We start from the raw sequence: 12,895 nt of genomic DNA, 5'->3' as shown, positions 1-12,895 counted from the left end.
ACACACCAGCCCCAATTGCACTGGACACACACATGCCCATGATATGCTTTCCCCCCCTTAAACAATGCACTTTAAAGAGGAACTAGCATATCAAAAGAGCCATTCCTGGACTGTAACCCACCTCAGCTCCCACAGCCCCTTCAGGGCACCCTCTCAGTGGAAAGTCCTGGTACACCCTAGTTTATATCCACTTCAGCTTCACTATATTGGCAAGGTGTCCTCTGCATGTACAGCCCCAGGTGCCTCAGCCCGTACCCACTTTAGCTTCACCTATCTTGCCCAGGAACCGTCTGCATAGAGAGATCAAGGACAACCTGACCCCCAGACTGCTTACATTCTAGCCACCCTGTACAGGGCACCTATACACAGCACCCCAGCATGCCTCAACTTGCAATCATTTCAGCTTCAGCTGTCCTGCCAGGGTACCCTCAACACACAGAATCCTGGGACACCCCAGTCTGCGTTCACTTCAGCTTTATGTATCCTGACAGGGCGCCTGCTATGTAGAAAGCCCCAGCATCCCCAGTCCATACAAGCCACGCTTCAGCCAGCCAGCAATTGTCACCAAATAGCACACAGAGTCTACCCAGGGGGACAATCATATATAAGACAATTCCTTCAAGTGTAGGAGGTGTAGCTGCTCTGCCTCATCTATAGAAACAAACGCAGAAAGGTAAGCAAAATGGAGAGACAGGGAAATATGCTCCAAAAGAAAGAACAATAAAAAACCCAGAAAAGAGCTGAAACGGAGGTAAGCATTTTGCCTCAATTAAATAAAGAATATAAATTAATGATGGTCAAGATGCTCACCGGGCTGCAGAGAAAAGGGAAGGACTAAGTGAGACCCTTAATTAAGAGATAGCAAACACACTCAAAATCAGAGTTCAAGAAGATAATAGCTGAAAAGTAAAAAAACAAACAAACAAACAAACAAAAAACACTAGAGGGAATCAACTATAGAAGACAGCATGTGGAAGGACATATCAGTGATATTGAAGACAGATTAAGGGAAAGCATCCAAAATAAACAGCAGTTGTTCTGTGAGGCCTGATAACTTATTATTTCAAATTTAGAAGAGCAAAGGTAGAAATGGTGAATTTTACATGTGTTACTATGGCTATCACGTAATATTATTTGATATCCACGAATTTTAAGCAAATATACAACTTTAGGAAAACAACTTTAGGTTTCTAAGTTTCCCTTTTACTCTTAAAAAAATATTTTGTGCCTGATATTTTCGTTTCCCCTAAATGAGCTGCTGATACTGGCCATAGATAAAACCATGAAATTCCAATGTATATCCAGTCACTGCCCTGTGAAATCAAGTAAAAAGCACAAGATTGTTTTATGTTTCCTGTCTTAAATTATTTATTGTTATAAGGGTTTTCTGTTTTGGGGAGCCTGGGTGGCTCAGTGGTTGAGTGTCGGACTTTGGCTCAGGTCATGATTATATGGTCTGTGAATTCGAGCCCCACATCAGGCTCTGTGTTGACAGCTCAGAGCATGAAGCCTACCTCAGATTCTCTCTCTCTCTCTCTCTCCCTCTCTCTCTCTCTCTCTCTCTCTCTCTCTCTCTCTCTCTCTGCCCCTTCCCTGCTCGTGCTCTGTCTCTGTGTCTCTGTGCAAAATGAATAAACTTTAAAAACATTTTAAGAGAGTTTTATGCTTATTTATTTTGAAATATAGAAAGATAGAAGGAGGGAGAGAGAGACTAAGAGAGAACAAGGTCGGATGGTGCAGAGAGACATGGATAGACAGAATTCCAAGCAGGATTGAAACTCTGAGCTGCAGCAAGACCCTGATGCTGATCTAGAACTCATGAACCATAAGATCATAACCTGAGCTGCAGTTAGATGCTTAACTGACCCAGCCAAACTTGCACCTAGTTTCTTTCTTTCTTTTTTAAATGTTTATGTATTTATTTATTTATTTATTTATTTATTTATTTATTTATTTATTTATTTATTTATTTGTTTGTTTATTTATTTATTTAATTTATTTTTGATGTGTGTGTGTGCGTGTGCGTGTGTGTCTCCATATGTGTGTGTGTGTGTCTCCGTGTGTGTGTGCGTGTGCGTGTGTGTCTCCGTGTGTGTGTGTGTGTGTGTGTGTGTGTGTGAGAGAGAGAGAGAGAGAGAGAGAGAGAGAGAGAGAGAGAGAGAGAGAGAGAGAGAGGGAGAGGGAGAAACAGAGACAGAGAGAGAGAGGGAGAGGGAGGGAGATGCAGGGAGACAGGGAGAGAGTAAGAGAGAGAGACAGGGGAGAGAGACAGAATGAATGGGGGAAGGGCAGAAGAGCAGGAAATACATAATCTAAAATAAGGTCCAGACTTTGACCTGTCAGCAGAGGGTCAGATATGGGGCTTGAACTCATGGACCATGAGATCATGATTTGAGCTGAGGTGAAAGCTTAACCATCCAGGAAGCATCCTCAAATAAGTGTATTTATCTATCTGCTTTCAAACAAGCCAAATTAACAGAGAGATGGCAATCTAATCTTCACACATGTGTGTGATGAATAAATTTGTCCATCAGAAAGTTTTGACCTAATCACCACCGTATCAAAGTTAGAATGGATTTTTACATTATCCGGTTTACTTTCTTAAAATGTTGTCACTTTGCCCTTGTTTAGCTCTCAATCAATACAAGTAAATAGATTATTTTCTCATCTGATCAATTATCTTCATAGCAACCCTCCACTAGATTCTTCCTATTGAAGCATTGTTTTGTGCTGCGACCTTTTTTTTTTGCCATCTGGCCTTATTTGAGTTTTTCTCTACATTTCTAGCATTGGCAAAACTGAGTATCTTGTCTTTGATGCCATGCTTCCAACCATGCTGATGAAATCTTTCACATCATATTACCTCAAGTTCATGGAGATTAGACAAGTTTCATGGCTCCTCCAAGGTTTGTTTGTGGTTTTGAATGGTACAGTACTGGGGGGAATGAGATTAGTCTTACACAATTTGTTTCCCCAAAGCTGCACTAGCACACACTGATAGTACATATTAGAGTCAAAGTCCATGTAAATTGGTTACTGAGAGTTACTTAACGTGAAGTTTACACACAAGCCAGAAAAAAACTCTGGTATTGGGCTCCTGGGTGGCTCAGTTGGTTAGGCCTCCAACTTTTGATTTTGGATCAGGTCATGAGCTCAAGGTTTCATGAGTTCAAGACCTGCATCAGGCTCTGTGCTCACAGCATAGCGCCTACTTGGGATTCTCTCTTTCTCTTCCCTCCCTGCCTTTTCCACACACACGCTGTCTGTGTCTCTCTAAAAGGAAAGAAAAATCTACTTAAAAACAAAAACAAAAACAAAAAACATCTGGTCTCATTAATTTATAAGTGACAGGGAAATTGTCAAATGTTGTTTTACAGAGAAAACACAATTCCAGTATACTCTTTATATCGTGCTTAAAACTGTTTATTTTGAATTAATTATTGAACACAAAGTGTTCCTTGCTCCTGAATAAAATCAGTGTGCTGTCTTGGAAGGATACTACGTGAACACCACAAAAGAGGCAGGGAGTGAAGACCAATGCAAGCTTGAAACAAATGATGAACGTGGGTAACACCACTGATGTGACTGGCCTTATTATTTTATTTATGTTTGCTTGATTTGGGTGTTCTGATTCTTAGTTATTAGGCAATAATAGAGACACTCCTACTGAAATGAGACCAGCTGGAAATAATGAATCACCCCAACTCACCTGTCACACGTTGGTAGCCATCTGTGCATCTGACAATCTGTGGAAAATCCATATCTGCTAATTGAATGAGAAAAACGTAATTTAAATCCTTTATCTTACATGGGGCCACCATCTCCCTATTGCTGCCTTGGTACCTGCAAGAAGATTCTCTTTCATCTTCCCCTGGAGCATCGTCTACCAAATCTTGCTGCGAATATTTATCTTTCAATCTCCCTGGGAGCCCAATCTCCATCATCCTGCCTAGGAAGGACACCTTGGGACATCCTTCCAGAAAGCATCTTCTCCAGCATTTTGCCTAGGAATGCAACTCCCTAATCCTTCCTGGAATAGTGGTCCCCTACATATTTCCTGGGACCTAAATTTCTGCCATCGTGCCTGGGAGTGCCAACTCCATCATTCAGAGAGGAAGCAAGGTCTCCCTCATTCTGCTCTCAGCCACTGTTTCTCTCATTCTGCCTGGTAGCACAGTATCCATCACTCACGTTGAATGGCCTTGAAGGCCATTTCCACCATTTTTCCTGGGAGCACCATTGTGGTTGTCATGTTTGCTGGCACTGTCTACGTCATCATCCTGGGAGCACTGTATCCTTCATCCTGCATGAATGTGAGGTATCCCTGATCCTCCTGGGAGGACAGTCTCCTTCATTCTGCTTTCTGGTGTGATCTCTGTCATACTTCCTGGGAGTACAACCTATGACATCTTGTATAGGGGATGAAGTCTGGCATACAGCCTGGTAGCCTGATTTCTTTCATCCTAATTGGGAGCTTCCTGTCCCTAGTCTTTTTTTTTTTTTTTTCGAATGCGATTTTTGTTGTTTTACCTTGGGGTGACATCTCTGTCACCATGCCTGCAGCTATGATCTCTGTCTTTCATGTTGGAAGCGCCATGCACATCATAATGGTGGGACGCATGGTATCTTCATCCTGCCTGAGATCACGTTATCCACCATTGCCTGGGGATATGAACTACCTCATCCTGCCTGAAATCACCATTTTGTCATCCTGTGTAGGAGTGCAAAATCTCTTCTCCTGTGTGGTGGTGCATTCTCCATCATTCTTTCTGTGAGCTCATCCTTATTATCCTGCCTGAGAGCATGAAATCATTCATCGTACCTAAAAGCGCCTTGCCCTTCATTATACTTTGCAGTGTGATTTCCTTCCATTTTCCTGGGAGCACCATCTACCTTAGCCAGCCTCTGATCATGATCCACATCATGCTCCCCTGGATTGCTGTCTCTGCTGTACTGCCTCTGAGTGCTGTACCTTTCCTTCATCCTATCTGGGAGCACAATCTCCTTAAACCTGCCTGGGAAGTCAGTCGCTGACATCCTGCCTGGGAGTGCCTTCTATGTCATATTTGCTGGTATCATGTTCCCCATCATCCCGGCTTGGGATACAGTCTCTATCATCTTTCCATGGAGCACCATGTCGATACTCTGGTCTGGCAGCACAATATCTGACATCCTGCCTGCCTAGGAGTCCTGTATCCATCCTCCTGCCTCGAAGGGTCCTCTCCTTCATGATGCCTGGGAATGCAAACCCATAATCCTTCTTACAAGCACGATCTCTGTAATTCTGTCTGAAGGGATACCTCCAATTTATTATCTTGGAGAGCATTCTTGGTCGTCCTGAATGGGATCATTGTCTCCTTTATCCTTTTGGGAACAGATCTCCATCATCTTGCCTTGGAGCTCCCTCTTTCTAATCGTACCTAGTAGCACGTTCTCCTAATTCCCACCCTGGAGCACAGTCTACAATTCCTACCTGAAAGTGCCTTCTCCTTAATACTGGCCGAGAGCAAGAAACCATCGTTATGCCTAGAAAGGCTGCCTCTTTCATCCTGCCAGGGAACACGGTCTCCACCAGCCTGCCTAGGAGCAATTCTACCTCATTCTGCCTGAGATAGCAATGCCAGTCATAATTAAGAGCTCCAAATGCATCATCCTACCTGAAAGCAAGTTCTGAGACATACTGTCTGGAACACAATCCTTATCATCCTGCCCAGGAGCTCCATTTCAGTCGTCCTACCTGGTAACACAATATCTTTCATCTTGCCTCAAAGCGCCTTATGGTCGTTTACACTGCTAGAGCAATCATCCTCATACTGCCTGGGAGATCTGCCTCCATCATCCTGTCGGGGTGCCAGGGAGAAGGATGCGTTTCATCCTGACCTGGAGTTCTGTCTATGGTTCCTGCCTGGGAGTTCTTTTGTCATCCTTCCTTGGAGGTTTATCCCCACATCTTGCCTAAGAAGGTCATCTCTGACATCCTGCCAGGGAGCATCTTCTCCAGCATCTTGCCTGGAAGCACATCTGTCCATTGTGCCTTGGTTGAATTTAGGATAATCTCTTTCTTCTTGCCCTGGGACATTTTCTTACAGCCCAGCCTGGAGCACGTATCCCTCACCCTTCCTGGGAGTGTGATCTCCATCATCTTGCCTCAGAATGCCAACTCTGTCATCCTTCCAGCGAACATTTCTGCCAACATCTTCCCTGGGAGCCTGTCTCCCTCATCCTGCCTGGAAGAAGAGTCGCCTCCATCTTTCCTGGGACCTCCAACTCTGTCATGCTGTCCAGGAGCGCCAAATATGTCATGCTGGCAGGAAGCTGAATCTCATTTGGAGCACCGTTTCTTTCATTTTGCCTGGTAGTGCAATGTACTCATCCTGCTTGGAAGTCCTTATATGCCTTTTTGCCTGACAGCACCATATCCATCAATGTTCCTGGTTGTGTGGCCACGAATGAGGGTAGTCACCTTCATCCTGTTTTTCGGCATGCTATCTGTCTCCCTTCCTGGGATCAAAATGTACATCATCCTATTTATAGGACCATCTCCAACTTCCAGTCTGGGAGCCTGTTTTCAGTCATCCTACCTGAGAGCATGATTTCCTTTATCCTATTTTGGAGTGCCCTCTCCATCGTCTTTTTTTTTTTTTTTTTGGCGGGGGAGAGGTACATGATTTGTTTTGTTTTACCTGGGAGTGCCATCCCACTAGCCTGCATGGGGCACGATCTCCATCCTTCAGGGTGGAAATGCCATTCTGTCATTGTGACAGGGTGTTTGGTCTCTGCATCCTGCCAGGGAACAGGATATCCACCAACAACTTGGGACACAAACTCCACCATCCTTCCTGAAAGCGCCCTTTTGCTATCATGCATAGTAGAGCAATATCCCTTATCCTGTGTAGGAGCACCTTGTCCATCATCCTTTTTGTGAGTGTCATCCCCATAATCCTGCCTAGAGAAGCATATCCTTCATCCTACCTGAGAGAGCAGTGTCCTCTTTATCCTGAGAGTGTGATTTCCTTCCACCTGCCTGGGAGTGCCTTCTACCTTTTCCTGCCTCAGAGCCCAATCTCTGTCATGCTCCCTTGGTGCACCATGTCCTTTATCTTGCCTGGTCATATGATCTCCTTCAACCTGCCTTGGTCTCAGCCATCAACATCCTGCCTAGGAGCACCCTTTAAGTCATCCTTCCTGGTATGCTGTTCCCTGTCATCCTGCCTCAGAACTCCATCTCCATCAGTTGCCGTGGATCACCGGTTGCCCAATCTCCTTCACCTGCCTTGGACTCAGTCTCTGACATCTTGTGTGGGAGCACCTTCTACATCATCCTTCCTAGTATCCTTTTCTCCATCGTGCTGCCGTGGAATGCCATCTCCATCATCCTGCCATTAAGTCTGTACGCGTCCTACTGCCTTGGGAGCAGTATGCCTGTCATCCTGTCTTCCTAAAAGTGCTGAGTACGTCCTCCTTCTGGGAAAGGCCATATCCTTTATCATGCCATGGAAATCAATCTCCCTCTCATGATTGGGAGCATGCATTCTGTCATTGTGCCCTGAGGAAGATCTCTGACATATGTTCCGGGAGAGTGATCTCAGTCTTTTTGCCTGGGAGAATATCATCTCTGTTCTCCATTTGGAAATCTAATTCATGTCATTTTGTCTGGGAACATCATCATGGTCATCCTTTCTGGGAGCATAAACTCCCAATCCCCAGCATGCAGCACAGTCCAGTTCCTGCCTGAGAGTCACTTCTGTGTCATAGTGACTGGGAGTGATAAACCCTTGTCCTGCCTTGAAAGGCTGTATATGGCATCTGCTCAGGAAGCACTGTCTCTGTCATCTCGCCTAGGAGAATTTCCCCCTCATCTTGCCTCCTTCAACCAGCCTGGGAATTCTGCTTTTGACAGTCTGACTGTGAGAGCCTTCTATGTCATCCTTCCTGTTATCATAGTCCCTGTAATTCTATCTTGGAACGACTTCTCCATGAACATGCTATGGAGGACCATCTCAGTAACCCTACCTGGAAGCACTATATCTGTCATCCTGTCTGCCTAGAAATTATTTGTATGTCATCCTTCCTCCATGGGTGATCTCTCCTCCTCCTTCAAAGTGCTCTCTCCTTCTGCCTGCCTCGATTGGTGATCGCCTTCATCATGCCTGGGATTGCAACCTCCCTCATCATGCCTGGCAGCACAATCTTGTCATTCTGCCTCAGGGAAGATTTCCAACGTAGTTCCTGGGCATGGGTCTCAGTGTCCCTGTAGGGAAATTCATTTCTCTTATCCTTTTGGGAAATTGACTTCCATTATTTTGCCTGGTAGTGCCCTCTTTGTCATCCCATCTGGGAGCAGAATCTCCTACTTCCTGTTGTGTAACACACTATGATTCCTGCCTGAAAGTCCCTACTCCATCATACTTACTGGCAGTGCAAAACCATCCCCATACCGAGAAACACTGTCTCTGTCCTCTTTACGGGGGCACCGATCCATGTCTTCCTGCCTGGGAGCATTCTCCTTCTTCCTGCCTGGGAGAAATATGACCAGTCATCATGCTTAGGAGCACCAACAATCATCGTGCCTGGTGGTAAGTTCTCCGATGTACTGTATGTAACACAATCTCCATCAACCTTCCTGGGTGTGCTGTTTTGGCCACCCTACCTGGTAGCATAAAATCCCTAATCATGCCTCAGAGTGCCTTATGGTCATTGATTCTGGTAGAGCAATCACCATCATCCTGCCTGGGAACACCATCACCCTCTTCTTGCTTCTGTACCTGGGACAATGATCTCTTTCATCCTGCCATGGAGAGTCATCTACGAATCCTGCATGGGGGTGCTTATTCGTCCTTCCAGAAAATGCAGTCTCCACCATCCTGCCTCAGATTGTCGTCTGCATCATCCCGCCAGAGGGCATCTTCCCCAACACCTTGCCTGGGAACACGTCTCCTTCATCTTGCCTGGAAGAATGGTCCCCTTCATCTTGCAAGGAACCGCCAAACTCTGTCATTCTGCCCAGGAGGACCAAATCCTTTTCATCCTGGCAGAAAGCACCATCTCCCGCGTTCCACCTTAGGGCACCATTTCTCTCATCTTGCCTGGCAGTGCAATGTCCCTCATCCTGCTTCAGAGTCTTTATCGACATTTCGCCTGGGAGAGCCATATCTGTCATCCTGCCTGGGTGGATGGTCTCCCTCTCCCTCTTGACCTGAAGGAGTTCAGTGTCCTTCATCCTGCCTTATAGCATGATCTGTCATCCTTTCTGGAAGCATGCTCTCCATCCTGTTCAGATGACGATCCCCAACATCCACCATGGAACTGTGTTTTTTGTCATCCTTCCTAGGAGTGCTATTTCTTTCATCCTACTTGGGAGCATCCTCTCCCTCATACTTTTTGGGAACATGCTTTCTGTTCTTTTACCTGGGAGTGCTTGCTGGGGCATGACCTCCATCCTTCAGGTTAGGAGCTCAAGCTCCGTCATTGTGGTGGGGAGCATGGTATCTGCATACTGAATGGGAACACGATACCCACTCTTACCTAGGGACATAAACCCCATCATCCCACCTGAAAGTGCCATTCTGTTATTTTGCCCAGGAGCGCAATGTCACTGTAGGAGCCATTTCTCCACCATCCTTTTTGAGAGTTGATCTCCATCATCCCTTCTGAGAGCATGGTATCATTCACCCTGCCTGAGAGCTACAAGTGCTTCTTTATGCCTGGGAGTCCTATTTCCTTCAAACTGACTAGGATCACTGACTATCTTCTCCTGTCAATTGTGAACTCCATCATGCTCCCTTGGTGTGTCTTCTTTCATATTTCCCAGAAGCCCTATGTCCTGCTTTCTGCCTGGGACCATCATCTCCTTCAACCTGTTGGGGGAACTCAGTCTCGAAATCCTGCCTGGGAGCGCCTTCAACGTCTCCACTTCTGGTATCGTGTTACATGTCACCCTGCCTTGGAACACCATATTCATCAACCTTGCCATTAGGCGCCGTCTCGGGTTTACTCCCTGGGAGCACTATATCCACCATTTTGCCTGGCTAGGAGTATTGTGTAGGTCCCCCTGCCTGGAGGCCTTATTTCTTCCATCATCCGTGGAAGTGCTGGCTCTGTCTTCCTGCCTGTAAGGGTGATTTGTTTCTTGATGCCTTGAAATGCAATTTCCCTCAACATGCCTGGGAGTGTGATCTCTGTCATTCTACCTAGAAGAGGATCTCCAACATATTAATTGGCAGAGCAATCCTGGTCTTCATGCCTCGGAGCATTTTCTCCTTTTGGGAATGTGATTTCCATCATTTTGCCTGTGAGCACCCTCTTTGTCACCCTGACTGGGATCATGATCTCCTACTTCCCACCTTGGAGTGAAGACTACAACTCCTGCCTGACAGTGCCTTCTGCTTCATACTGTCAGGGAGAAAGAAATTGTCTTCGTGACTAGAAAGGCCACCTCTATCATCCCGCCAGGGAGCACTATCTCTTTCATCTGGCTTAGGAGTGCTTCTCCCTTGTCCTGCCTGGGAGAGTGATGTCCTTCATCCTATTTTGGAACTACAGGTAATCCAGCGTGGAAACGAGGTATGACACATACTGTCTGGAACATGATCTCTGTCAACCTGTCTGGCAGCGTTTTCCTCATACTACCTGATAGCACAATATCTCACATCCTGCCACGGAGTGACCTACAGTCATTTACCCTTGTGGAGCAATCATGGTAATCCAGCCTCAGAGCACAATCACTAGCATCCTGCCTAGGGAGTCTGTATCAGTCATTTTACCTGGGAGCATTTTTTCCAGAATCTTACCTGTGAATGTTGTCTCCCTCATCTTGCCTGGAAGAATGGCCCTCCTCCTCTTGCCTGGAACCACTGTCTCTATCGTTCTGCCTGGGAGTGCCAACTGCTTCCTCTTGGCAGGATGAATAATCTTCCTTATTCTGCCTTGGAGCACCACTTCTGTCCTCCTGTCTGGTAATGCAATATCAGCCAGTCTGCCTTGGAAGGCTGAATCTGTTAATTTGCCTGGAAGCATTATTGTCATCCTCATGCCTGGGAGTGCCTACTTTGTCAGTCTCTTTGTAGCACTGTTTCCATCATCCTGCCTGGGGGCATGGTCTCCTTGATCCACGTGGGAAAGTAGTCTCCTTAATCCTGCTTTACAGCATGATATCCATCACCCTGCCTAGGAGTGTGATAAACGTTATCCTGTTTAGAGCATGAACTCCAAAAGCCAGCCTGGGACAGTGGTTTTGGTCATCTTATTTCAGAGCATGATTTCCTTCATCCTATTTGGGAGTGTCCTCTCCATCACGCTTTATGGTAAAGTGATTTCTTTTGTTTTACCTGGGAATGCTCTCCATCACTCTGCTTGGCGGCATCATCTCCGTCCTTCAGGGTGGAAACAATATCTCCATCTTTGTGGCAGGAAGCACTGTAAAGGCAGCCTGCCAGTGAACACGATATGCACCATTGCCTGGGGACACAAACTACATCATCCTACTTGAAAGAGCCATTCTTTTAGGTTGCCGAGGAGTCCAATATCCCTTATCCTGTGTAGGAGCACCTGCTCTGTCATCCTTCCTGCTAGAGCAGTCACTGTCATCCTTTCTAGGACCACGATACCTTTCATCCTACCTGAGAGCGCTGTGTCCTTGATTATGCCTGTGAGTGTATTTTATTCAGCTTTCCTGGGAGCACCACCTGCTTTATCTTGCCTTGGAATGAGATCTCCATCATGCTTCCGTGGTGTGCGGGATCTGCTGAACTGCCTGCGAGCGCTATGTCCTTCATCTTTCTTGGGAGCATGTTCTCCTTCACCTGCCTTGGAACTCGGTCTCTGACTCATGCCTTGTAGTGTCTTCTCCATCATTCTTCCTGGTATCATGTTCCCTGTCCTCCTGCCATGGAACACCATCCCTACCACTTTGCCATGGAGAGCATCTCAGTCTTCCAGCTTGGCAGCACAATATCGGTCATCCTGCATGCCTATGGATGCTCTGTGCAGTCTCCTGCCTAGAGGGCCACCTCTTTCATGATGTCTGGGAATGCAATCTCCATCATCCTATATGTGAGCGTGATCTCCTGTCACTCTGCCTGATAATACGATCCCCTACTTCTTGCCCTGGGGCACAGTCTAGGATTCCTTGCTGAGATTGCTTTCTTTGCCATCCTGACTGCGAGCAAGGGAAAAAAAAATGACATTCTGCCTAGAAAGGCTGTCTCTGTCATCCTGTCAGGGAACACAGTCTCCATCATCCTGCCTCGGAGCGATTCTCACTCTCCTTTCTGCCTGGGAGAGTGATTGAGGTACTTCATCATAGTTAGCAGCACCAACTGCATCACCCTCCCTGGAAGCAAGTTCGTAGACATACTGTCTGGAACATGATCCTCATTATCCTGCCTGAAAATGTTTCAGTCATCCTGAGAGATGACCCTTCTGTGTAGCACAATATCCCTCATCTTGCCTCAGAGCACCTTACAGTCATTTACCCCGTCAGAACAATCATCATCATCATCATCATCATCATCATCATCATCATCATCATTTCTGGACAGCCATCTCCCCCATCCTGTTTTGGTGACAGGGAGAAGAATCTCTTTCATCTTGCCCTCAAGCACCTTCTCTGAATACTGCCTGGGAGCACTTATTTGTATTCTTCCTGGGAGCATGATCTCCATCATCCTGCCTAGGAAGGCAGTGTCTGTCATCTTGCCAGGGAGCATATTCTACAACATCTTGATTGGGTGCTCATCTCCCTCAATCCTACCTGGAAGAGTGGTCTCCTTCACCTTTCCTTTGGCTGACTTCTCCATCACACTACCTCAGTGCCTGGGAGAATGGTCTCTTTTATCCTGTCCTGGGGCATGGTGTACCAAACCCTCCTGCGAGTGGTTATCTATCTTCCTTCCTG

This window comes from Neofelis nebulosa, chromosome Y, assembly GCF_028018385.1.
Source record: "Neofelis nebulosa isolate mNeoNeb1 chromosome Y, mNeoNeb1.pri, whole genome shotgun sequence".
In the NCBI taxonomy this organism is placed as follows: domain Eukaryota; kingdom Metazoa; phylum Chordata; class Mammalia; order Carnivora; family Felidae; genus Neofelis; species Neofelis nebulosa.
This window is presented reverse-complemented; position numbering follows the sequence as displayed.